The sequence below is a fragment of the Balaenoptera acutorostrata genome, chromosome 2, assembly GCF_949987535.1.
Source record: "Balaenoptera acutorostrata chromosome 2, mBalAcu1.1, whole genome shotgun sequence".
In the NCBI taxonomy this organism is placed as follows: domain Eukaryota; kingdom Metazoa; phylum Chordata; class Mammalia; order Artiodactyla; family Balaenopteridae; genus Balaenoptera; species Balaenoptera acutorostrata.
Window position 1 is genome coordinate 135,582,443 of NC_080065.1, and position 24,378 is coordinate 135,606,820.

Below are 24,378 nucleotides of genomic sequence, written 5' to 3' on the forward strand. Positions count from 1 at the left end.
GAGGCAGTTTGATGAGTGCCATAGGAAAGGAAATCATGTAAAGCTGAAATGATTGGAATGTTTTTCTCTCTGGACTATGGGCTCCAAAAGGATAGGGACATAGCACATAGGTCAATTCAATCATGCAGTGGGAAGAAAAACAGTCTTGCTGCTGCCTACTCTGTGCCAGGCATTGTCCTTGGCACTTAACCTACATACCTAATTCTCACAACAATTTTATAATGAAGGTATCATCATCTCAGTTTTAGAGATTAAGAAAATGGAGGCCCAGAGGACTTGAGTAACTTACCCAGAGACACACAGGTAGTAAGTGATAAAGCTAGGATTGCAACCTATGTCTTTCTGACTACATAAACTATGTTCTTGGCAGCAGTCCAGAAAAGCTAATTTAATAGGCAAAAATTGACTTACATTTAAAAAAGCCTTATTTTGACCTACAGTAAAGTTGCAAAAATAGTAGAGAGTTTCCATATATTCCTCACCTGGCCTCCCCTAATGTTAATATCTTAATACCATAGTACAATGATCAGAACCAGGAAATTAACATTGGTAACAATATTACTAACTAAACTAAAGCTTTCATTTGCATTTCATCAGTTTTTCCACCAATGCCCTTTTCTACTCTAGGATTCCATCCAGGATCCCACACTCATGATTTCTTTTCCACAGTAGTTTCATGCTAATGAGGCTACAAATAAGGTACATACCCTGCATTTTGCTGAAATCTTTCTTAATTTTATGACACAGAATGTAAATGACACTTTGTAAATGGTCTGTAGGCACTTGAGAAAAAGTTGTATTTGTACTCTGCTGTTGTGTTGTGTTGTGTTGTGGGATGTCCTATAACCGTCAATTAAGTGAAGTTGGTTGAGACTCATGTTTAAGTCTACCATGTCCTCACTGATTTTCTTTCTACTTGTTCTATCAATTACTGAGATATTGTTATTGACATTTCCGAGTATATTGTAGATATGTCAGTTTCTTCTTGCAGGCCTATCAGTTTTTTGCTTCATGTATTTTGAAACTCTGTTAATTGGCACACAAACAATTAGGATTGTCTTATCTTCTTGATAAATTGGCCCTTTATCATTTCTACATGGTCCTCTATCCCTGGTAATATTCTATATTCTGAAATCTAACTTGATTGATATTCATATGGCTATTAATATAGCCACTTCCAATTTCTCTGGATTAGTGTTAGCATGCTATATTCTTTACTATCTTTTTACTTTTCAGCAATGTTTATTTATATTTTTATTGGGTTTCTTATAGACAACATATTGTGTGTCTTGTTTTTTTATCCAATTTGACAATCTGACATTTAGTTGGGTCTTTTGGAATATTTATGTTTAATGTTACTATTGATATGTTTGTGTGTAACACTTTTCTTTTTGTTTTCTACTCGCCCATCTGCTGTTTGCATTCTCTTTCCTCTTATTATACTTCATTTTTAATTATGTTTTATAATTTTGTTTTACATAATGATAGATTCTTAGATAAATATTTATAGTATACATCTTTAACCACAGACAACCTTCAAGTAATATTAAACTTCACGGCACTTTAAGAACCATACAATAGTAGAACTTCCCTGGAGGTCCAGAGGTTAAGACTCCACGCTTCCAATGCAGTGGGTGCAGGTTTTATTCCTGGTCAGAGAACTAAGATCCCACATGCCCTGCAGCGAGGCCAAAAAAAAAAAAAAAAAAATCCAGAACCATACAATAATACACTTCCATTTACCCTTTCCTTGCCTAAGTACTATTCTTGTCACACATTTTACTTCTGTATATGTCATAAAGCCCACAAATATGTCATTATTTTTGCTTTAAGCAGTCAATTATCTTCTGAAGAGATTTAAATCTTAAAGGGAAAAAAGTCTTCTATTTGTCTCTGTATTTATTTTCCATAAATTTCATTCCTTGTACAAATCCGGATTTCCACGTGCTCTAGTCTCCTTGGGATTACAGGCCTTCCTTTAACATTTGTAGTGAAGTTCTGTTGGTAATTAATTCTTTAACCTTTTTTAGGGATGAATAAGTATTTTACCTTTGCTTTTGAAATTTATTTCTGGTGGGTAAATTGTAGATTGACAGTTAAAAAATTTTTTTTAATACTTTAAAGAAGTTACCCTTACTCTCTTCTGACTTGCATTTTTTCCACTAACAAGTCTGCTGTAATTCTTATTCTTATTACAGAATAAGAATAATGTATCTTTTTTCTCTTTCTGGTTTTTAGATTTTTCCTTTATCACTAGATTTCAGTAATTTGATTATTGTGTGACGTTGTGCAGTTTTCTTCGTGATTCTTATGCTTTGGGTTCACTGAGCTTCTTAGATCTGTGAGTGTTCACTATTTATCAAATTTGGGAAATTTTCAGCCAGTATTCTTTCAAAAAAATTTTAGCACTATCTCAATACAATGCACCACAGTTAATCTACAAGCAAAGTCAAAGATGGATGGGTAATGCTCATGATTACAATGCATTTACTTTGCACACAACTCAGACTGATGCAACAACAGGTGATTCATTACTGTGAACTGCAAATCATGATTGCCAACATCAGTTATCAGGGGAAAAAACAGTGACAGTGACTAAAGAAGGCAGATAATCTATGCTGTATTCATTTGATATTAAAAAGAGTGTTGCTTTCAGAGACTTCCCTGGTGGCACAGTGGTTAAGAATCTGCCTGCCAATGCAGGGGACACGGGTTTGAGCCCTGGTCTGGGAAGATCCCACATGCTGCGGAGCAACTAAGCCTGTGTGCCACAGCTACTGAAGCCTGTGCGCCTAGAGCCCGTGCTCCGCAACGAGAAGCCACCGCAATGAGAAGCCCGCGCACCGCAAAGAAGAGTAGCCCCCGCTCGCCGCAACTAGGGAAAGACCCCGCGCAGCAACGAAGACCCAACGCAGCCAAAAATAAATAAATAAATAAAAGCTAATAAGAAGCAAGTAACAAACAAAATTAAAAAAAAAAAAACAGAGTGTTGCTTTCAGACCTATTTTTTGGGCTGCTGCACTGGTGTTACAGTTATCCTCCAACCTTCTGTACCCATTATAGGAAACTGGAGATTTTTGCATCATGAAAAGGGGTTTCCTGGGACACATGAATTTCATTACTAAAACCAGGCTAGTCCCAGACAAACTGGGATGATTTATTACCCTAGGGCCAACCTTCTTGAAGCCTGACTGGAGAGCACCAAATCTACCAAAGCATGTTTTCACCCACCCCCCCAAAAGAGAGCTGATTCAGCTAAGGAGAGCACTTGGATATGGATGGCAGGAATCGGAGCCTCACAGGCAAAGGAGGAGCTCAGTAAAAGAACCCAGTAGGGGAAAGAGAAAGAGATGCACCTGTATTAAAAACGGGGATCAATGTAGGGGTTTCCAATGTGATTCTGAAAATCAACTACATGATGGCCCTTTCAGTGGAATTTATTACTGCAATGATGGAAACCTGACAATATCAATTCTATTCCCCAGTAGACTTGTAGCCTTCACATACTTCTAGCAAAAAAAAAAAAAAAAGGTAAAAATAAATAATTTTTAAAGAAAGGAAAAGAATCCATATTTTTCAACAAGTGAGAGACAGGATTCGAACGGACAGATCAGAAAGTATCTAGAAGTTTGAGCCATATTTCCACCGATGCCAGACATATATACTGTTATGGGTAATCAGACTATGCAATGTGAAAAAAGAGAGGGCAAAGACTATAACAAAAATAGTCTGCCAAAATTTACTGTTTCAGATAGCCAAAACCTGGTAGAAACTCAATGTACTGAAATGTCTGTAGTTTTACTTTAGTTAAAAATAAGCATATTACAAATAGATGGCTAGTGGGAAGCTGCTGCATAGTACAGGGAGATCAGCTCAGTGCCATGTGACGGCATAGAGGGGTGGGATAGGGAGGGTGGGCGGGAGGCTCAAGAGGGAGGGGATATGGGGATATATATATACATACAGCTGATTCACTTTGTTGTACAGCAGAAACTAACAGAACATTGTAAAGCAATTATACTCCAATGAAGATGTATAAAAAAATAAGTATATTACAGAGACTGATGAAGAGTAAAAAGATGGAGTTATTGATTTTTAGACCAAAGTCAACTGTGATGAAGACATTTCTAGTAGACCATGGAAGTTCAGAAGACATAGAGAATGGAGAGACAGAAAAAAAAACTTGGCACACAAGTATGAGTAATTACTAGCTCTCTGCTACTACAATTAGCAAAGTGAAGCATACTGTGAATTCCTAGAAGTGGTCTCAGTAAGCTCCATAGAGAAATTTATTTTGACTATGTCTTGAAAGTTATGAGATTGTGAATCTAGGCATCAAAATGGTAACATTGTTCATGGCAAACAGAAGATTAGATCATAAATTACATGTGATGTGTATTCAACTGAATATGAAGTTAAAGGGAAAACTGGCTCTTTCATACTGACCCGGCTGTGGATGAGAGGAAGGAAGGAAGTGAGGGAGGGGGAAAATGTTTTAAAAACTGTTCAATATGGTTTTTATGAGATAGACTATGAAAACAAAGCTTTTGAATAATCTAAAATACGAAGGCCATATAGAAAAATGTAGAGAAAAAACTGGGAGTGAAGAAACTTTCCAAGTGTCAATTCTGAAGTAGCAAAAAAGGTTGGACAATTTTGGAGATGTGTTGGATAAAAGGAGAGGCTTGGGGAGGGGGTAATAAGTGCTCTAATCCAACTGGAGCTCTCTAAGCCCATCCAGCCTTGGGGCCAGGCAAGCCACTCCATGGAAGATGTTCAGGTCCTCCAAAATTGAAGAAAAAGAACCAGGGCAAAGCCAGAGAGAGGTTTGCCCCAAACTACCCAGAAATCAAACTTCGGAAAGATGCAACAGAAACTATGCTTTGGATAAAAGGATCAGTCCCAGAACAACTATTACAACTTTTAAAGCATTTTGAGTCTTTCATTATATTGCAGAACTTTTTCTCTCCCTATAGAAATAAGTGTGATAGGGAAACCACATGGCTATTTACCCCATCACTATTCTAAAATATGTGTTTTGCTTAATATGAATTATTTGGCCAAACTGGACAAATTAAATATACGAAGTCTTCCTCAATGGATGATAAGTGCCAATGCTAAGCCATGTTCTCCTGGATGACTGTTGAGGATGACTTCACCTATTTTCTAGCTGTCACTCTGGATAACCAAGTCAGCACTGTGAAGTGTAAGGGTCCATAGCAGGTATATTAGATTGAGGAGAATGTGGGATTAGGACAATGCAGCAGCATTTTGAGCATAGATTTACTTAGATCATAGAAAGAAGAAAGTCCCAACTGGCAGCTGTTGAACACAAATATTACCAACATTGTATTTCAACTCAAAATTGCCCTTGCCTGAGACAGACACCATGGCAGAGAAGGGACTGCAAGACTGGAAGCTGGGTGTTCAGAATCCCCATCTCAGTTCTGTTACTAGGACTAAATTGGTCCCTGAATGCCTTTAGACCTCAGTTTTCTCACGTGGAAAATGAGGGATTGGGTTCAATATGTAATGCAACACAACATTAATCAAGTGCTTCCTATGTTTCAGGAATTTTACTGGAAGAATAAATTGTTAGGATTCTTACCATTTGGGGGCTCCTGTTACAATTTTATGGCTCTGTAACAAGAAAACGGACTGTTGTTTACACCTTTATTTAGTGTCTGGGTGGAGAAACTGCAAATCCAGTTCCGCATCCATGCTAACATTCTTTGGTTTCCATGCTAGGGATGCCAAATGTAGAGGAAGTGGTCCAGGATGGGAAAAGGCGATGTCATGTGAAACAACTGGACCAAATCATGACAGAGGAAGCAGGCCCCTCTTGAGATAAGGGGTTTTTTGCCCTTCCTCATCCACCCGTTACCCTCTTAGTGTTCTCAGGTGATCCTTCCTGGTGGGTCTGCTCAAGCAAAGAAGAAGGCAGGGACCCAGCAAGGAGGTCAGAGTCTATGGAGAACTGTGGCTCAGCAGAACATCTATTAAATGATGTTTGGTTTGCAGTTGATCCACCATTCTCCTTAAAGAGGGATCCTCACCTTATGTCTGATTAACTGATATGCATGGAAAGTATAACTAGAAAAAAATTATCGACTCTATTTTTTCTAAAATTTTTTTTCAGAGTATTATACATTCTTATTATGGATAATAGGGAGGATCAGAAATATATGGAGAATAAAATAAATATCACCCATGGATATAAAAAGAAAACTCTAATTCATCCCATCTTATGTATTTTTTCAAATTATATATTAACTTTATAAAATATGGACATTTATACATTTTTAACTTAATATTTTCTGAAGTATTCTTTCATGAAATTAAATGTGTTTAGAGATTCATAATTCATATTATCATTTAATATCTCTGATCATTTTTAAAGTAAGAAATTTCAACTTTATTTAATCAGATATTTCCCCAAATCTCCCCTAATTAACATCTGGGGAAAGTGTTCTCCAGGAGAAGGTTTGAGAAAGTTTAAATTATCTCTAAGTTATCCTCTTATTCAAAAATGGGTTATATCTATACTTTTGGCTTATTTTTAATTAACTTATTCTGATAGTTTGTTTTTCTTTTGCTGCTGTGTACACAGTGGTGTCCCACACTTCACTGCTGGACATCTCATCTGTTCCATTATGGGAACCAGGTTACTCAGGGCCTCTATATAAATCCTAACTGAAGCCAAACTAAGGGAGGCTGAAGACTAGGGTCCATGTGGTAATATATTCTGTTGGGCAAATAGCATTTTTTCCACAAGAGCAAGACTGAGAATTACACGCCATTCAGTACCAAGATAAAACCAAGATTCTCAACTGAAGAGTGCTACCAAAAAATGACTCTTCATATTCCTGCTTTCCAAGCCTTCAGTCTCTTTCACATACATATCATTTAACTCTTTTAGATAACTGTTTTACTCTTCCAAGTCACCATCTTACTCTACCCGGTCCCAACAATGGACAAACTCAAATGACAGTCATCACATTGCCCCAGCCCACTTACTTTTAGATCTTCTTTGCACTACAATGAAAAAAACAACCACGGAAATGCAGACCACAGCTAAAATAATACTCAAAATTATCCATATATTATTTCTCTCCTGAAGGAAAATACAGACATCAATTACGACAAGTGGCAATGTGTGTCAGTACATACTTAATTTCTCAAAAGAGCCAGATATCTAGTTCATGCTGACCTTAAAGCATCTTACATTTTCTGTCTTTTTTTTTTTTTTTTGATAACATTTAAATTCTTCTCTACTGTAGCCCCTGTCTACACTAGAGGGGATGGGTCAGTCCTAATCTGATCACTCCACACACACATGCCTCCATCACTTTTAAATCGACCAGTAAAATAATACAAATAACTTCCCTGGCGTCTTACAGACAAAGCAATCATTTCAATGATTTTAATATAATCCAACTATTTACTGTGCCATTGCATAAATATTATGAATAAAAGAAGTGCCTATGTAAGGATAAAGGAAAGCTTCAACTTCACTGTGCTTCCTGTCAATTTACTGTTAACAATTATTATATTCATTATTTAAAAATCAGACTCTGGTAAGAAACCCAAGCTCAAGAAAGAATATTGTGAATTTTGAATTTCATATCACATCTCACTTAGCGAAGATATGCTAGCAACTCTGGACCAAGTAGGAGACTTTGAATAGAATAATTCAATTTGGTATTGGAAGGTTGCTTAAAAAAGTACAGTTCAGGGACTCAAAATCATCTTCCTTGCTATTAGAAATTCAACAATACACAAGAAACACAGCTTTTAAAACACTACTCAAGGCAATGAGATGTAATAATATAGAAACTAACCTGACAACAGAAATAGTTATTTCCTTCTTCTCGTTGATCCTGGGGTTGAGGACCAAAGAGGTCACGGTTACCAGGAATGAAGGCTCAGTGGAGAACAGGCTTTTTCCACCTGCTCTGTTGTTTTCAGAGTGTGGCTTTAAATTCTGTCCTTAGGGATCTCCCCAGCTTGCCTCAGGCTCTGGGTACCAGCCTGCAGCCTGACACACCAGATGGACCACTCTGGCATCACTGTTCTTGATGAGAAGGTGTGGGGAACTTCCTAAACCTGTGAAACGTAAAGGGGACAAGGAGCTCAATTAAGAGAACAACAACCAAAAATTGTTTTGATCCTAGGTTTTAGTACATTTAACCAAACAGAATGATTGCTCATCTCTTGTGTAACTTAGGTAGTAAGAATATTCTGTGAACAATTTCCTCAGAACGAATGATTATCCTAAGAGAACAAAGGTAGAAGAAAAAGGGAAGAACAAGAAATCTTGAAGGAATGAGATATTAACAAATAGTCAAGAAAAGAAGGTAGTAATGAGAAGTCAAGTGTTAGGATTTATAGTAATCTCAGAGGCTTGTTGAAGGACACAGTTCTGATTAAGTCATTACACTACCACAAATGTTCAATTGTCAAAACAGATTCACAGCAATCACATGCTGTACCTAGCACCAAATTTTACTATGATTAGTGATAGACACAAAAAGCAAGGACAGAGACAGCAACATCCACCTCCGAAATGGTCTAAAACCATCTGATGTACTTCTCAAAGAAGTCATTTTTTCACCCTGGGATGTATTTTGGTTTTACATTAAGAGATGAGTGCTAACAATATGTGTAACACATGTGATTTAAAAGTTAGAGCCTGAGGAAGCCACTTTAGATTCTTAGCTTCTACACTCCATCAATCACAGGTAGGGAACCTACATGACTGACTTTCGATCTCCAGTTGTGCCCTATAAACCATAAATTCCAGTTTTATGTACAATAAGCAATGTAGAAAGACCAAGTATCCAGAGATGCTGTTAACTCCTCCTTTCCCAGTTATGAGTGGGTGAATCAATGCTGTAGCCTTCCTTTTTGGGGATGTGCATGAGTTGCAGTCCTGGGAGTGGCAGGAGATTGAATCTGCATATGGAGGATGATTATCTACTCCCTAGACACCCTATTGTACATTGTGGACCCTGGCCTCTCTCAGGACTCCTGATGGAAGACATTGACAGATTTCTGAGCATCCATGAGATGGGCCTTGAGCTCCAATGAAAGTGTCTCTGGACCTCTACTCTCTTCCTGGGCTCAGAATTATTCAAGTTAGCACTTCTTTTTATACATCTTCCAGGTCTCCATCTCTGACTCACACTGAGGTCTATAATGCTAAACGTATAATGCTAAGAAAACAGCAAGGCTATAGGCAACAGGAGAGAGTGTGAAAAAAGGAATGAATACACTGGAGACACTAAACTGGTCCTTGGGATGCTCTTGGAAATGTAGTAGGGCTGCCCACTAGTCAGTGCCCAGTGGTTTGGGAGACTACAAGGTAATAGACATTTCTGGATCTCAACACAATTTTTAAAGCACACAACACACAGAAGCACCATTCATGGTTGATATATTTGGTGAAATCAGGGAACAATGCTGTATTCTGTGTCTGGAGTGATATTTTAGAAACTAATAAAGGCAACTGAGGGAAAACAAATTGACCACTATACTTAGCTACTATTAGAATCCAGATGCTAGTACCAAATTTGAGCTTTAGACTGTAACATGGAAATATTTGGAGAAGGCTGCTAGACTTTGATATGATTTCTTGGACTAGAGGTTCAGGGCATTGTTTATTGTAAATGTCAAGATGATTGCTGCTGATATACCAAGGGTAGATCAGCAGCAGCAGCATTTATTGTGCACTTACTATGTACTATGCAATGTACTAATTTCTTTGCATGCATTCTTATTTAAATTACATAATATCTCAATGAAGTAGGTAGTAGAGTTGACCCTTGAACAACACAGGTTTGAACTGTATGGGTCCACCTACATGCAGATTTTTTCCAATGATTTTTGTATTTTCATTTTACAGATCTTCATACTAAGAGTGGGGAAAAGTGTATTCGATTAGAGATCATAATATGTGAAATCAAGAGAACTAGGGTTTGAGTTCTGATTCTGTTCAAACTGGTTCAGCTTCCTGCCCTTGGATGAGTCATTTATCAATTCCTTTGAGAGACAGCAGTACCTAGTTTTCAAGGGCAGTGTTGGGGAGTGAGGGGTTGGTGTCTCAACCTTCACGTTATTCAAGAGTCAGCTGTATTTTCCTCACATTTGTTTAAATAATGGAAAAATGTTAAAGGTCAAGTAACTTGCATAAAAGGGTATTTCTAAAATATAGTAGAGCATGAACTTCTTCCCAATTTTTTTTTTTATTCTTTGTTACAAAATAAGGAATGAATATTATCTTCTCAGAGGTGACTTCGTGTGAGTTTATTTGTGCTCCATCAGTAAGGTATAAAATCTCACCTTGAAATGATAAATAACATAATCTTAGAGGATTTAATCCCTGGAATTATACATTTTAGGCCAGTGTCCAGTTGTTCAACCCTACTAAAATCCTCTGTGCTGACAGGAAAGAGATGATGTGTTACTTCCTCCTACATTGTCTCAGGCCTTCTGCAGTGTTGTTGGGATAGCATTTATTGATTGCAATTGTCAGTTAATAAAATTTAAGAAATGTACCAGTAAGTTACTTTGATATAAATATTTGATACTGAATTTATGAAAATATTTGTGGAGAGATTAAATTATAGACATCTGAGAATAGTAAACTTGAGACAGAGAGATGAATATAACATTTTACTGGTCTGATACAATGAGTTTATGGGGTTCTTACCATGATTCAAGGGGAGGAGGGATGTGCTACAAGAAAATTGCATAGACTGGAGATATACTGCACAAAATCACCAGGAGGAGATGGAATTCTATTTTCTCTTGCCAGTTCTCCTTGTATATGAGCAGAGTGGTCATGTGAGAAATGACAGGTCTTATCCTAGAACTCAGCCACACAGACTCCTATCCCAGAGACTCCCCTGCCACATACACTTAAAGTAGCATTACTGTGACAGGACAAATGCTCAAAGCTGCATCTGTACTGTCCTTCATCAGAAGGGTGTATCTTGCAGCCTCAGAGCAACACTCCCCATGGTGTTCCTTGATGATCAGACATTTTAAAAAACTGTCTTAGCTAAGGGGTGATCTTGAGTCCACTCACTCCATGTATTGGGCATCCACTTGGGGGGAGGGTCTGAGGTGACAGGGGAGCACAGCCTTCTGCCCCATCAGGGCAATGATTGGCTTGTTAGCTCCAGAACTGAGAACTTCCCTGGGAAAAAGGAGCTTTGCAAAAAACCACAAACAAACAAACAAAAACTGTCTAAGTGAATCCTAACTGAGCCAAAGAAAGGAGGAGTCAGAACTCTTGGAACTTTCTGGACTCATTATAATTGGCAAGGGTATCACTTGCTATTTCCAGAAAACTGCCCCATGTTACCATTTTTCAAGCTCCTTTTGTATTAGCTAGAGCTTAGAAAACCTTTGTGGATTTTGAATCCACACCTACATAACTCCAAACATTCAGTAAGACTGGAGTGAACCCTAGCTATAACTACAATAAACACTAAAGTTTCAGAACCATATTTCTAGATGATAATCAAAATTTGACAATAATTTAAAAACAGAAATTACTCTGTATTATGATTCATTTAGCTCTTTTCTATGAAAAAGTTATTTTATTGATGGAGTCATGATACTTAGCTTAAGAAAAACCCACATATTCTGGAATTCTACTTTCAGAATCCCAAAGAACTTATCTTACTCTTGAGACACTTGCAGCTTAAGAATTTATCTGGACTTTCTCTACAGACTTTGCAATTTGAATCAGATGCCAAACTAATTCTCTTATAATCCCCTTCTCTGATAGTATGGGCATCAGTGTCACAAGAGCCACCTTCTCAGGCCAACAATAGCAGGTCTGATTCATGGAGTTTTCTAGTCAACAAAGAGGGCAGGTACCATGAACACAAATAAGTAATTATACAGGTGAATTAACCTGCCATAATTAGTGGGTGATTCAGTCCTTTCACAGCTGCTGCTGTTTTATTATAGAATCCACCTCTGTCCTCCCAATATCAACAGATGCTCACAGACTCTTAGATTACTGTCTCTGAGCTCTCAGACCACCCTTTCTCCCAAGTGCTGCCTCCTTAGCTATATGGAATCCCAGGTCAAGTTCTCTGCTCTGACAAAATATATGTTAAATCACACTTAATAACCTGAAGGGCCTCAGCTACCAAAATCTCCATGTTCTCATGCTCAGATGCAAGAGACTTTATTTATTCAAATTATTTGGCAAATTATTATTTATTGGACACACAGCTATAGACTAAAGTTTGTGTCCCCTCAAAATTCTTATGTTGAAAACTAGCCCCTAATATGATGGTATTTAGAGGTGGGGCTGTTGGGAGGTGACTAGTTATAAGGGTGGTGTCCTCACGAATGGAATTAGTGCCCTTATAAAAGATACCCCAGAGAGCTCCTTCACCGTTTCTGCCTTGTGAGGACACAGTGAGAAGACCACCATCTATGAAACAAGAAGAGGGCTCTCACCAGAGATTGAATCTGCCAGTGTGTTGATCCTGGACTTCCCAACCTCTAGAACTGTGAGGATAAATTTGTTAAGTCAGTCAGTCTATGGTATTTTTGTTATAGCAGCCCAAACGGACTAAGACCTCTACTATGTGGCAATCATGTTCCAAGCCTTAGGGACAGAGCGTGCATTGCCATGAACAGTAAGGAGGCCAGTGTGGCTGGAGCAATGGGAGCAAATGTGGTTACTCATGGCTGTATTCCTGTTTCTTTCCCTTCAAATAATGCAAGTCACTGTTACTATTCCTTCAAGTACAGCTGAAGTGTGACTGCAGCACACTCTCTGTCCTCTTGCCTGGACTCCTGTACAATTTAAGTGTTTTCACTAGAAGTCTGTGGACTCACTATAACAGATTTTCCCTTTCGAAAGTGAGACTTGATGCCAACTCAAGGACTTTTAAAATTAAGTTCCTTCTGTCTGTACCACTTTTCTCCATGCAGGGCTCACTCCTTCACAATCTTCAATATCTGAAAGTCATTATAGCAAATATTTTTATAATGAAAGTCCAGATAACAAGAGATCCCTATATTTGTGGTGTGCACTCCCACTGGAATACACATGCACTTATAGCCCCAGGATAGCGAACATACTGCCAGTTTGAAACTTTTATCTTAGTCCCTTTTATTTGCCAGACATTTTTTCTGTCTTTCACAGATTTTTCTGCTAATGCTCTGAGAAAGGTGAGTACTATCATCCTCATTTATAGTTGACAAAACTGAGACAGAGGGAGGCTAACAGATTTGCTTAGTGTCTTCTTGGCAAAGAGTGGAAGAACAAGAATTCTGACCCTAGCTCTTAGCCTACAGATTTAACTAAGTCGATAACTTGTATAGGAAAAACAACCAAACCAAACCAACCAACCAAGCCAAACCAACAAACAAAAGCACATAGAATTCTAATATTTCATCACCATTAAATGAAAATAACTGATTCTGGGGTTACTGAGTAGAGACAATGTGGCTTCCATCATGAGTTGGGTGGAGCCAAACATGTCACTCACTATCACTCACTTACCCTGCCTACTCCTGGATGCCACTTCAGAATATTGTGTCATTTTCATCCTAAGTGGTAGAACTTCCATCTAACACACACACATGTGGAAAACACTTATTTTGCATAGATAGAAGAAAGAAGTTGAACAAATTCAATATCTTTCTCTTCTGCTGAGCTTGGATTTTCTTGGATATAGATAAATAGTGCTTAAATAATATTCCAAAAATGTCCAGAGTTTTGGAGATGGAATGGAGCAACTCTGTTGCTGTTTGCTTTTTGTCTCTAGGCTGAGAGACACGAGCAAAGGGTGTAAGTGTAAACAATATGGAGAGAGACTGTTTGGTTCCTCTCAGCCCATCAGATGCTTTTCCACACTCTAAAGGCACATATTAGCCAACATTTCACCTTCTACCCAGTACTAAAACCAGGCCTTCAAATCGATATGGAGGTCCAACCAATGATTCATATGTAATGTGAAACATGTATTTAAATACAAAAAATAAACATTCATTGTAGAAAAAAGGGAAATAAAAACAAGAATAAAGAAAGCAAAATAATAAATAAAGGGAATTTAGAAACAAAGTGAGAGAGATGAAGTATTGCAGCCAGAGGAATATGATACGAGCAAGTGCCCAGAAGTGGTTATGTGTAGATGTTTTGAGGTCAGGGCACAAAACAACTGGGGAGTGTTGTAGGACACTTGCATCACAAAGGTAATTAGATATGTGAGTTGGCAGAGAGCACTGAGTGTCAATAACAAAAGTTTTCAATTTACCATGAAGTCCTTAGGGAAATACTTTTTGAAGAAGAATTATTTGCACAAACTTGTCAGTGACTTCATTTTGTAGGTTTAATGAAACCATATGTTCACATTTCCACTTTGGTTATCTAATTAATTCACCAAGTCAGTAATGCAATAATGTAACAGAAAATCCATTACAAGTAGACTGTAAGGAATTGAGAAATTATAAAAACAAACAAAAACAAAAAAAATGTGTCCAAGAGCAGCTGTCTCTCCCTGTTAACTCGAGTTTCAGTATTGCTTAAATAATGCCTTATTTGAAGCAAGTGAGGCAATAAAGTAATAATAATACTTTACAGAGTTTGTAATGAAAGGACAAGACACTTCATTAGCTGGAACCTGGTCTAAATTTTTGTCTTATAGAGTGAAACCTCATTAAAATATTTTATAATTGACTGTGCTTCAATGGAGAAAGTACTTGGATTTCTATAGGAAATGATTACATTTTAGTAGCTTGAAACATCAAGCACTGGAACTGAAAATTAAAGTTTCCTAATTTACAAACTCTTTACAAATTATTCATAGAGGTTATCTACCTAAATACACATTGCTCATTTGGTACTAACTTCCCTGCCCACAACCAGATTCTCCGAGAAGATAAAGAACAAAAGCTAGACAGGGAATACTCTTGGGAAGACCCCCCAGAGCCAAACCGAACCACCAGGCAGCTGCAAAGGTGTTGTTGGGTGTGACATGCTGGGAATGATCCATGCAGGCAGCCTGAGGGTTAGACAAATGAGAGATAGATAGTGAGATGGAGTTGGCAGGACGGCATGGATAAGAGAAAATAATTGTTTCAACATTGAAAAATTGGTGTCTCCAAGAAGTGTTGTGATACAGATAACAGAAGAGGGATGCTGATTTTAATAAAGCTGTGGTGGTATCCATACTTAAACTATTTTAAATATTTTCAAAATAGATGATTAAAGTCATGACTATGTGAGATATGGCTTACCAGCAACAATAGGGATTTGTATCTGTGTCTATAAAAAGTGTTCCAAAACACAATTTTACTTTCTGAATATCTTTTCTACACCAAATACCACAGGCTTTTCAAATAACTATGAAAAATTTGCACTGTTGTCATTCCCCTCTCAGTGTGAATGGTAGGAAATGTAGTTTTGTTTTGCTTGAGTGAATTTTTATCAAACTATAAGCAACACTAAGAGACCGCAAGATCCAGTAGTCAGCCAAGGAAGCTCCAGTTAGCCTGGGTTACGATATACATCAGTGTGACTTTCTGGTTGTCCAAGGCTGAAATCAGTTGCAGTTGCAGGGTGGTCAGTGAAAGAAGATCCATTCCATTGTCTAGGATCTTAAGGGAGAAATATGAGATTGGAGGAAGGTGTAATTAAAACTATAAATGTGGGTCCACTCTGTCACATTATAGACTAGATCCTCTCCATAGTGACAGGACTGTCTGAAGGAAAGGAGGGAATGCTGAGAAAGAACTTCAAACGGATTGTTCTTCAGGCTCAGTGAATAGGAAACCACGGTCAACTAAGTATCTACATCCCTTCCTTCCCAGTGACTTGAGTCCAAACAAAAATTCAACAGACTTTCTTGGGACCCTCACCTCCCAGTAGTGACCATCATCAGAAAACATCTCTTCACCCAATGTACATATCAGAGTTTCAAAGTGTTTCCTGTTCTCTGAAGGATGATGCTTTTTGAAACTGGAGAAAACCAGTTTCCTATAATTAAGTGTAACAAAGCAGGGATCCAAAGTCACCACATTTTGAAAAGGAAGGTCATTTAATGTACTTGTACTTCCATTCATGAAAAGGTAACAGCTACACAAAAAGTTCTCTCATCATAAATGAGTAAACTGAATAAAATTTATGAGACAGCTATTTTCAGACAATGGACAACAGGTAATACAGGACTGGGATCTTTGAGGAAGGGAAACATAAACTAAGCCCTAAAATCACCCCAGCTTTCTATCTCCTCACCATCCATTATTTTTATGCAAATGAAAACACCATAATCTTACACTCAGGGATCACCACCAAGGTTAACACCTTAGTATATGTCTTGGTGGATCTTTTTCTACACATGTATGTATACCTGTATGTGTTGGTTTTTAACCAAAGTGAGAACATAGTGTCTCTACTGTTTTGTAACTTGTATCCTGGTCGATAATATCGCCTCTGTGTTTCAGTAATTTAAAAAATTTCTCTCGTGATCTTGAAATGTCTTTACACTTATGTCCCTTCCTATTCCAGGATCATACTTTAATCATACTCTTAATCTAGCATAGTCCCTTTCTTCTGTTTCTGACTTATTGAACAGATTGGGCCAATTTTCTTATATTGATGCCTTGTGATTTCCAGGCACCTGCACAAAAAGTGGGAATCAATAGATACCCTGCCATTCTTACTGAATTGAGTCCAAAACTCTTTAAAGGAATAAAACAAAATCTGTCACTCAATAATGTAAAAATCATACATCCAGCATCCAATTAAATTAAGTAGACATGGGAAGGAGTAGGAAAATGTGACTGGTAACCAGGAGAGCCAATAAAGAAGAAAAAGCAATGACAGAATGAGTAGAAAAGGACTTTACACATATGTTCAAGCATTTAAAAAATAAACATAATGAGATAAATGGACAGTATAAAGAAGAATGAAATGGAACTTCTAGAAGTGAAAAATACAATATCTGAAATTATGTCACTGAATGGAACTAAAAGCAGATTTAACTCTAAGGAGGAAAAAAAATCAGTGAAATTGTAGGTGTAATAACAGACATTAGGCAAAATAAAAGACAGATTTTAAAACAAATTTACAGAATGATCAGAGTCTCAGGACCTGTGGGATATATCAAGCAGTCTAACATACATGTAACTGGAGTCTCAGGAGAGGACAAAAAAGAAAAAATAATTGTTGAAAATATTTAAAACAAGTTGAAAACCGTAATAAAATTCTATACAAGAGATAAAAAGAAATTTTAAAGCATCCAAAGGAAAAAGAGAAATTACATATAGAAGAAGTAAGATAAGAATCACTGCAAACTTATGGTCACAAACAATGAAGGTCAATAGAGAGACAGCTTTAAAGGGTTAAAATGGAAAAATTTCTATCTAAGATTTTATACCCAGCAAAAAACATTGCAAAACATTTAGATTCACTTCCAAATTAGTTCTTTCAAGTTCAAACATTTTTAGGATCCAACTGAAAATGTGTACAACCATGCTGAAGTAATTATTTTTTTATATTCAACATTGGCTATAGTACACACAAACATTTTCGCTCCTCTAATTCTATGAATATAAAAACATTAAAAAAAGGGTTTTTTTGACTGTTGAATCTCCTTTTTGGTAGAATATTGTAGCTTGTTAGTATGAAAATATGAATTTTGTATGTACTACAACTGAAATTTTCTCCACGTGTTTCTTAATTTAGTAAGAATATAGTTTTCACTATGACACCAATATTTTTATTTATATCACCATCATAAAGCATACAGTTGACCCTTGAACAACACGGGTTTGAACTGTGCTGGTCCACTTATACAACAATGTTTTTTCAATAAAAATATTGGAAAATTTTTTGGAGATTTGTGACAATTGGAAAAAACTTGCAGATGAACTGCATAGCCTAGAAATATTGAAAAAAAAATAAGAAAAAGGTATGTCATGAATGCACAAAATATATGTAAATATACATATAACAGTAAACTATTTCTAATTAAGTTTTGGGGGAGTCAAAAGTTATACATGGATTTTCCACTGTGAGGGGGGTCAGCGCCCCTAAACACTGCATTGCTCAAGAGTCAATTGTAATTTTATAGTCAATGTTAAAGTTTTGAGCTGAATTTATACTTTCAATTATGTAACTTGTCTCATAAATGTTACAATTATGTAACATTTCTCAACAAAATGAAATTCCAAAATAATTCTTTTTACTGTGTCAATCGAATAAAAGAAACAAATTGTTATTAGAATTAACTAATTTTCTGGTTGATACAGCTAATGACACTGGCTTCATTCAAACTCTTGGCAAGGTTTTTCCAGTGAAACAACACAGTAGCACTAGAATGGTGCTCAAGGAAACTTGATGGAAAAAATGAGCCAAACTATTTTAGAAAAACAGTGACTAGACTAAAAAGACATGTGTCACAAAGTGACATGTAAACCCCCTTCTGCTGCCTAATGTGTGAATTTATCATCTTTGGTTAGAGTCTTCTTAGAATACTTACTTTTTAAAAAAATGCTGATGCTTCTTCAGCTAATTTGTGTCTTCTCATTTTCATGGGGTCAGTGATATTGCTACTCTTCTTAAGGCAGGTGGAAAACATTTCCTGTAAGGAGCACATACACCATCAACTCTCCTTAAAAGGAACACAATTTAATTATACAATATTTTATTAAATGTAAGCTTTTCAGGTTCTTTGGCTCATTGTTGCCAAAAAGGTTCATTGACAAATGGGAACATGTTTAAACCATTAAATAGCTGAAGATTTATAACATACATTTCGTGACAAAATGATCCTAGCTAGTGTTCTGGCTACTCTTTATAACATTGCACACAGTAGGACCACTCATCCTCTATTTCCCACACACATCTCATTGCAATTTACATGTAATTGCCCGCTGGTAGTCAAAAGCTGAGGGAATACAGCTCATACAAAGGCCCAGTCACTTGCTTCAATCTGAAACCACTTTGCAAGGCCATTCTAGCTCCAGAGCTCCTTGTGGGATCAGACAAAGTCTCTGTCAACACTGCCTCTTAGTTCAACTTGAGCTTTCCCTACTACCTCCCTAATAAAACTCCTGCACTCAAATGTTCATCTCTGAATCTGCTTCCCAGAGATCTTGAACTAAGACCCAAGAGTCTTTCTGTGATCCAGCATGATGCATTTCTTAAAGGCTCAAGAAGAAACTGCAGGTGAAGGCTTGCCTGAGAGCTGAGAAGATAATCTGTGTGAGGGTGTCCCTGCGGAAGCAGTCATGCAGGATGATCCTGAGGGCCAAAGAGAAGCTTGGGCCAGTCAGTGCTGCCATGAGCACAAGAAGGCATAGGTGGGGGGAGCTCTGAGACCTGTGTAACAAAGAGCAGGAGAGATCTGCTGGGAGTTGGAAGGAGTAACATGCTTTCCACTCAGACTTATAAATTCAGTTTGCTGACTGCTATACAAAGGATCTAGCAATCTCTTATGTGGAGAGGGAGAAGAATGCAGATAGGTAATAATATAAGCTTACAGAAAGTAAGAGCAATATTATCCAAAGGATGTCATTTTTGGTTGTAAAGCTTTAAAGCAAGGCTGATTTTCTTTTCTTTTCTTTTTTTTATTAATTAATTTTTATTGGGGTATAGTTGCTTTACAATGTTGTGTTAGCTTCTACTGCACAGCAAAATGAATCAGCCATACATATACATATATCCCCTCCCTTTTGGATTTCCCTCCCATCTAGGTCACCACAGTGCATTAAGTAGAGTTCCCTGGCTATACACTATGTTTCCATTACTTGTCTATTAAGGGTGATTTTCTTTAAGCCATGTGATGCTACAGTTAGAGATGCTACAGTTAGCGTGGAAATGAGTCCTGTGTTCTAAGAAGATATACTTGTCAGAGAAGAGGTATTTAGCTTGTGATCTTTATCATTCAGAAAAGGTCTTCTCCCTCAGCAGCTATCACAGAGATTGTATTAAGGCACATCAGGCTTAATCAAGATACATCTCCACCCACAGATAAGGAACTTTCACAGGATCTACAAAGAGAAAGTTCTGAATTGCTCTGAACAGTGATCTCTGTGCGCTTCTGTTTCAATTATCTGTTACTATGTAACAAATCACCCTCAAATTAGTGGCTTCAATCAGCAACAACTAGCATCATGGCTCACGAGTCTGTGGATTTGCTGAGCTCACCTGGGTAGTTCTTCCTTATGTGGGTTGAGCTGTGGCCGCAGTCATCTGGAGGCTCAACTGGTCTGGAATGTCCAGGATGGCTCGGCGGAGGTGCAACTGATTTGGAATGTCCAAGACAGTGGCAGTTGGTGCTGCCTGGAGGCTGGGATTTCATGTGGGGCTGTCAATCAAAGCACTTTGATCCTCCTTCATGTGACATCTTCAAGTGGCTCACTTAGGCTTCCTTAAGAGTCTGGTAGTCTCAGGATAATCAGACTTCTTCTATGGTGGCTGAACCCTAAGAGTACAAAATTGGAAGTAGTCACGTCCTTTTAAGTCTTAGGCCAGGGGTAACATAATAGCACTTGTGTCACATTCTATTCTATTAAAGCAAGCCACGGGGCCAGATCAGATTCAAGAGGAGCAGACCAAACGAGGAGACCACTGGAAGGAGTCATTCATTACTGGTCACTGATGTAGAGATTACCACAGCTTCCCAATCTTTCTATTTTCAAACAGGAGTGTTCACAGTGGTTATCCTGTCCCTCTTCCTTCATTGAAGGATAGGTGTGTGTGAGTTTAGTCTCTGGATTAAGAGAGGCACATCTGAAACTTATACAGAAACTATCATGAGACGCTGACTCTGAGACTAAGCCAAATGATAGGCATTTTGGCTGCCGCCCTGAGGGAGAGTGGGAGGATAGTTTGCACATTAAAGGAAGGTGAATATTTATCAAAGTAATATTATATTTAATAGTAATATTAGATAATCTAATGTCTATTATAATATTAATATAGTATAACATAAAATTATCTATCATATAATACAAAATATATTAATATAAGATGTATAATATAAATAGATACTACACATTATCATATAAATATATCTAATATTACAGAATATTTTAGAGATAATATTCTTAAAATTGTTGTTTGAATTCTGAAGACAATTTTTAAGATATACTCTGTGAAGGAGCCTGAGCCTGCGCCTGACAAGCAGTCAGTACTCAATATTAATGTCTATTCCTGACCTTGGTCACCTCTTATCTCTTTTACATTATTAGTCCCTGTGAAACACAGTAAAGAACAAAGACAGCTCTGCTAAGCAACTCTCCATTTTGAATTTATCCCCAGGAAAAGGAGCTTTTTAAGGAGAGTCATAATTTGAGCTCACATATTTGATAAAAATAGAAGTAGATAAAACTCATCAATTAGCTTCTGACATTTTTCTGTTAAGTAAGCAAAACACACAGATATTATAGGAAATCCAAATAAAATTATTCTCAATGATTTTCCTTTAATATCCAAGACAGAATTAGCTAATAAGGTTTTGAAAAGGTCTAAATGAATAAAGACAAAACTCTTATATAAATATTTACATAAAACCCTATCTGTAGTCGGGGAGGCAGTGAGTGAATTCTGCCACAGAGTTGCCAAGTTTGAATATAATGAATTAGTTACTGCTTCCAAACACAATCCAAATGCCTGGGCATTAACAAACATATTGTTTGTGGGAGAAGGTTTAATCAAAGTTGGTAAATAGGAGTGAGGGTGCAATGGACAACACATTCTTAATTGAGAAAGTTAACAAATACTTTTCCATGAGGTAATTGCTGCTGGCAGATACGTAAAAATTCAGAAGCAACAATAAGGAGATGTCTCAAATAACTCTCCAATTAATAAGCTTTGCTCAAAACTATAAACTGGGGCAATTTCCCAAAATGACCACATGGGATGGGGAAGTGAATGTCTTTACAGGTAAAAGACAGTAACTCAGGAATGATAGCTTTATAAAGGATCCTGGCATGTGAATTCCTCTTGGGTACCCTAATAAAACCTGTGGGGAAACATTAGATAAATAACACTTTTTTATGTTTTCAAAGTGGACAACATATGCAGAAAACGAAGCAAAGCAAGACGAAAATCTCTCAGTCCATTCTTTCATCTTTTTTCCCCACATATGAATTCCTTGGATTAAATCTAACTACAAACTTCCACAGTAAAACCTTAGAAATTGTGACACAGACTAATATTAACTGTTACTTCCTAGCTCGAAAACTTTCAATGGCTTGACATTGCTTTCACGATAAACTCCAAGTCTCCATCTCCTTTCCAACACCATTCCAGCCTTTCATAAATTCCACTCAGTACATACCATCTTACAATGACATCTTTGCTCCTCCTTGAATTGTCTTCTAATTTTTGCTTTCCCAGATCCTAGCTTATCCTTAATAATTTATTTCCTAAACAGCAATTAAATGCAGATTCTTTCTTGAATACTTTGGTGAGTTCAACATGCCACACATGTAAACATACACACGTGTGCACATGTACACACAAAAGAGAGAGAATATTTTAATAATTTTTTTATTGAGGTAATAGTGACTTATAACATTATATAAGTTTCATGTGCACAACATCATATTTCTACTTCTGTATACACCACAGCATGCTCACCACCAAAAATTTAGTTTTCATCCATCACCATACAGTTGATCCCCTTTACCCACTTAGCCCTCTGGCACACCCCCCCAGCCCCTTCTCCATTCTCTGTATCTATATGTTTGTTTTTGTTTGGTTTGGTTTGTTCATTTATTTTATTGTTCGTTTTTTATACTTCAATATGAGTGATATCATGGTATCTGTCTTTCTCCGTCTGACTTATTTCACTTAGCATAATACCCTCAAGGTCCATCCATGCTGTTGCTAATGACAAGATTTTCTATTTTTTTTATAGCTGAGTAGTATTACATTGTATATATATATACCACATCTTTATCCATTCATCTGTTGATGGGCACTTAGGTTGTTTCCATATCTTAGCTATTGTAAATAATGCTGCCATGAACAAACGGGTGCATATATCTTTTCAAATCAGTGTTTTCATATTCTTTGTATAAATACCCAGAAGTAGGATAGCCAGATCATATGGTAATTCTATTCTTACTTTTTTGTGGAATCTCCACACTGTTTTCCATAGTGGCTGCACCAGTTTATATTCCAAGCAACAGTATAAGAGGGTGCCCTTGTCTCCACATCCTCACCAACACTTCTTATTTCTTGCCTTTTTGATAACAGCTATTATAACAGGCTTGTGGTGATATCTCATTGTGGTTTGATTTGTATTTCTCTAATAACTAGTGATGTTAAACATCTTTTCATGTGCCTGTTGGCCATATGCATGTCTTTGGAAAAATGTCTATTCAGCTCTTCTGCCCATTTTTTAATAGGGTTGTTTGTTTTTTTATTTTTTTATTTTTTAACATCTTTATTGGAATATAATTGCTTTACAATGGTGTGTTAGTTTCTGCTGTATAACAAAGTGAATCAGCTATACATATACATATATCTCCATATCCCCTCCCTCTTGTGTCTCCCTCCCACCCTCCCTACCCCACCCCTCTAGGTGGTCACAAAGCACTGAGCTGATCTCCCTGTGCTATGCGGCTGCTTCCCACTAGCTATCTATTTTACATTTGGTAGTGTATATATGTCCATGACACTCTTTCTCACTTTGTCCCAGCTTACCCTTCCCCCTCCCTGTGTCATACAGAGTGAAGTAAGTCAGAAAGAGAAAAACAAATACCGTATGCTAACACATATATATGGAATCTAAAAAAAAAAAAAAAGGTTCTGAAGAACCTAGGGGCCGGACAGGAATAAAGACGCAGAGATAGAGAATGGAATTTATTGTTGAGTTTTAAGACTTCTTTATATATTTTGAATATTAACCTCTTACTGGATGTGTATGATTGGCAAATATCTTCTCCCATTTGAAAGGTTGTCTTTTTGTTTTGTTGATGGTTTCCTTTGTTAGTTTGATGTGTTCTCACTTGTTTATTTTTGCTTTTGTTTCCCCTGCCTGAGAAAACATATTTAGAAAGATGTTGCTAAGACCAATGTCAAAGAGCATACTGCCTATGTTTTCTTCTAGGAGTTTTATGGTTTCAGATCTTACCTCTAAGTCTTTAATCCATTTTGAGTTGATTTTTTTGTATGCTGTGAGATAGTGGCCTAGTTTCATTCTTTTTCATGTGGCTGTCTAGTTTTCCCAACACCATTAATTGAAGAGACTATCCTATCTCCATTGAATGTTCTTTGCTCCTTTGTCATAAATTAATTGTCCATATGTACACGGGTTTATTTATGGGCCCTCAACTCTGTTCTACTGATCTATGTATCTGTTTTTCTGCCAATACCATATGTTT

The 24,378-nt window shown here is 37.1% G+C and overlaps 1 long non-coding RNA gene across 1 annotated transcript in view; it reads right to left on the bottom strand.

Moving 5' to 3' along the window:
* Window positions 1-24,378, bottom strand: part of LOC103013762 (uncharacterized) — a 61,933-nt gene that overhangs the window by 10,871 nt on the left and 26,684 nt on the right. The window contains exons 3-5 of the long non-coding RNA XR_451577.3: window positions 20,189-20,465; window positions 18,519-18,620; window positions 7,842-8,106 (exon numbers count right to left, since the gene is read on the bottom strand). This is a non-coding gene — a long non-coding RNA (uncharacterized LOC103013762). The remainder of the gene's footprint in view (window positions 1-7,841; window positions 8,107-18,518; window positions 18,621-20,188; window positions 20,466-24,378) is intronic.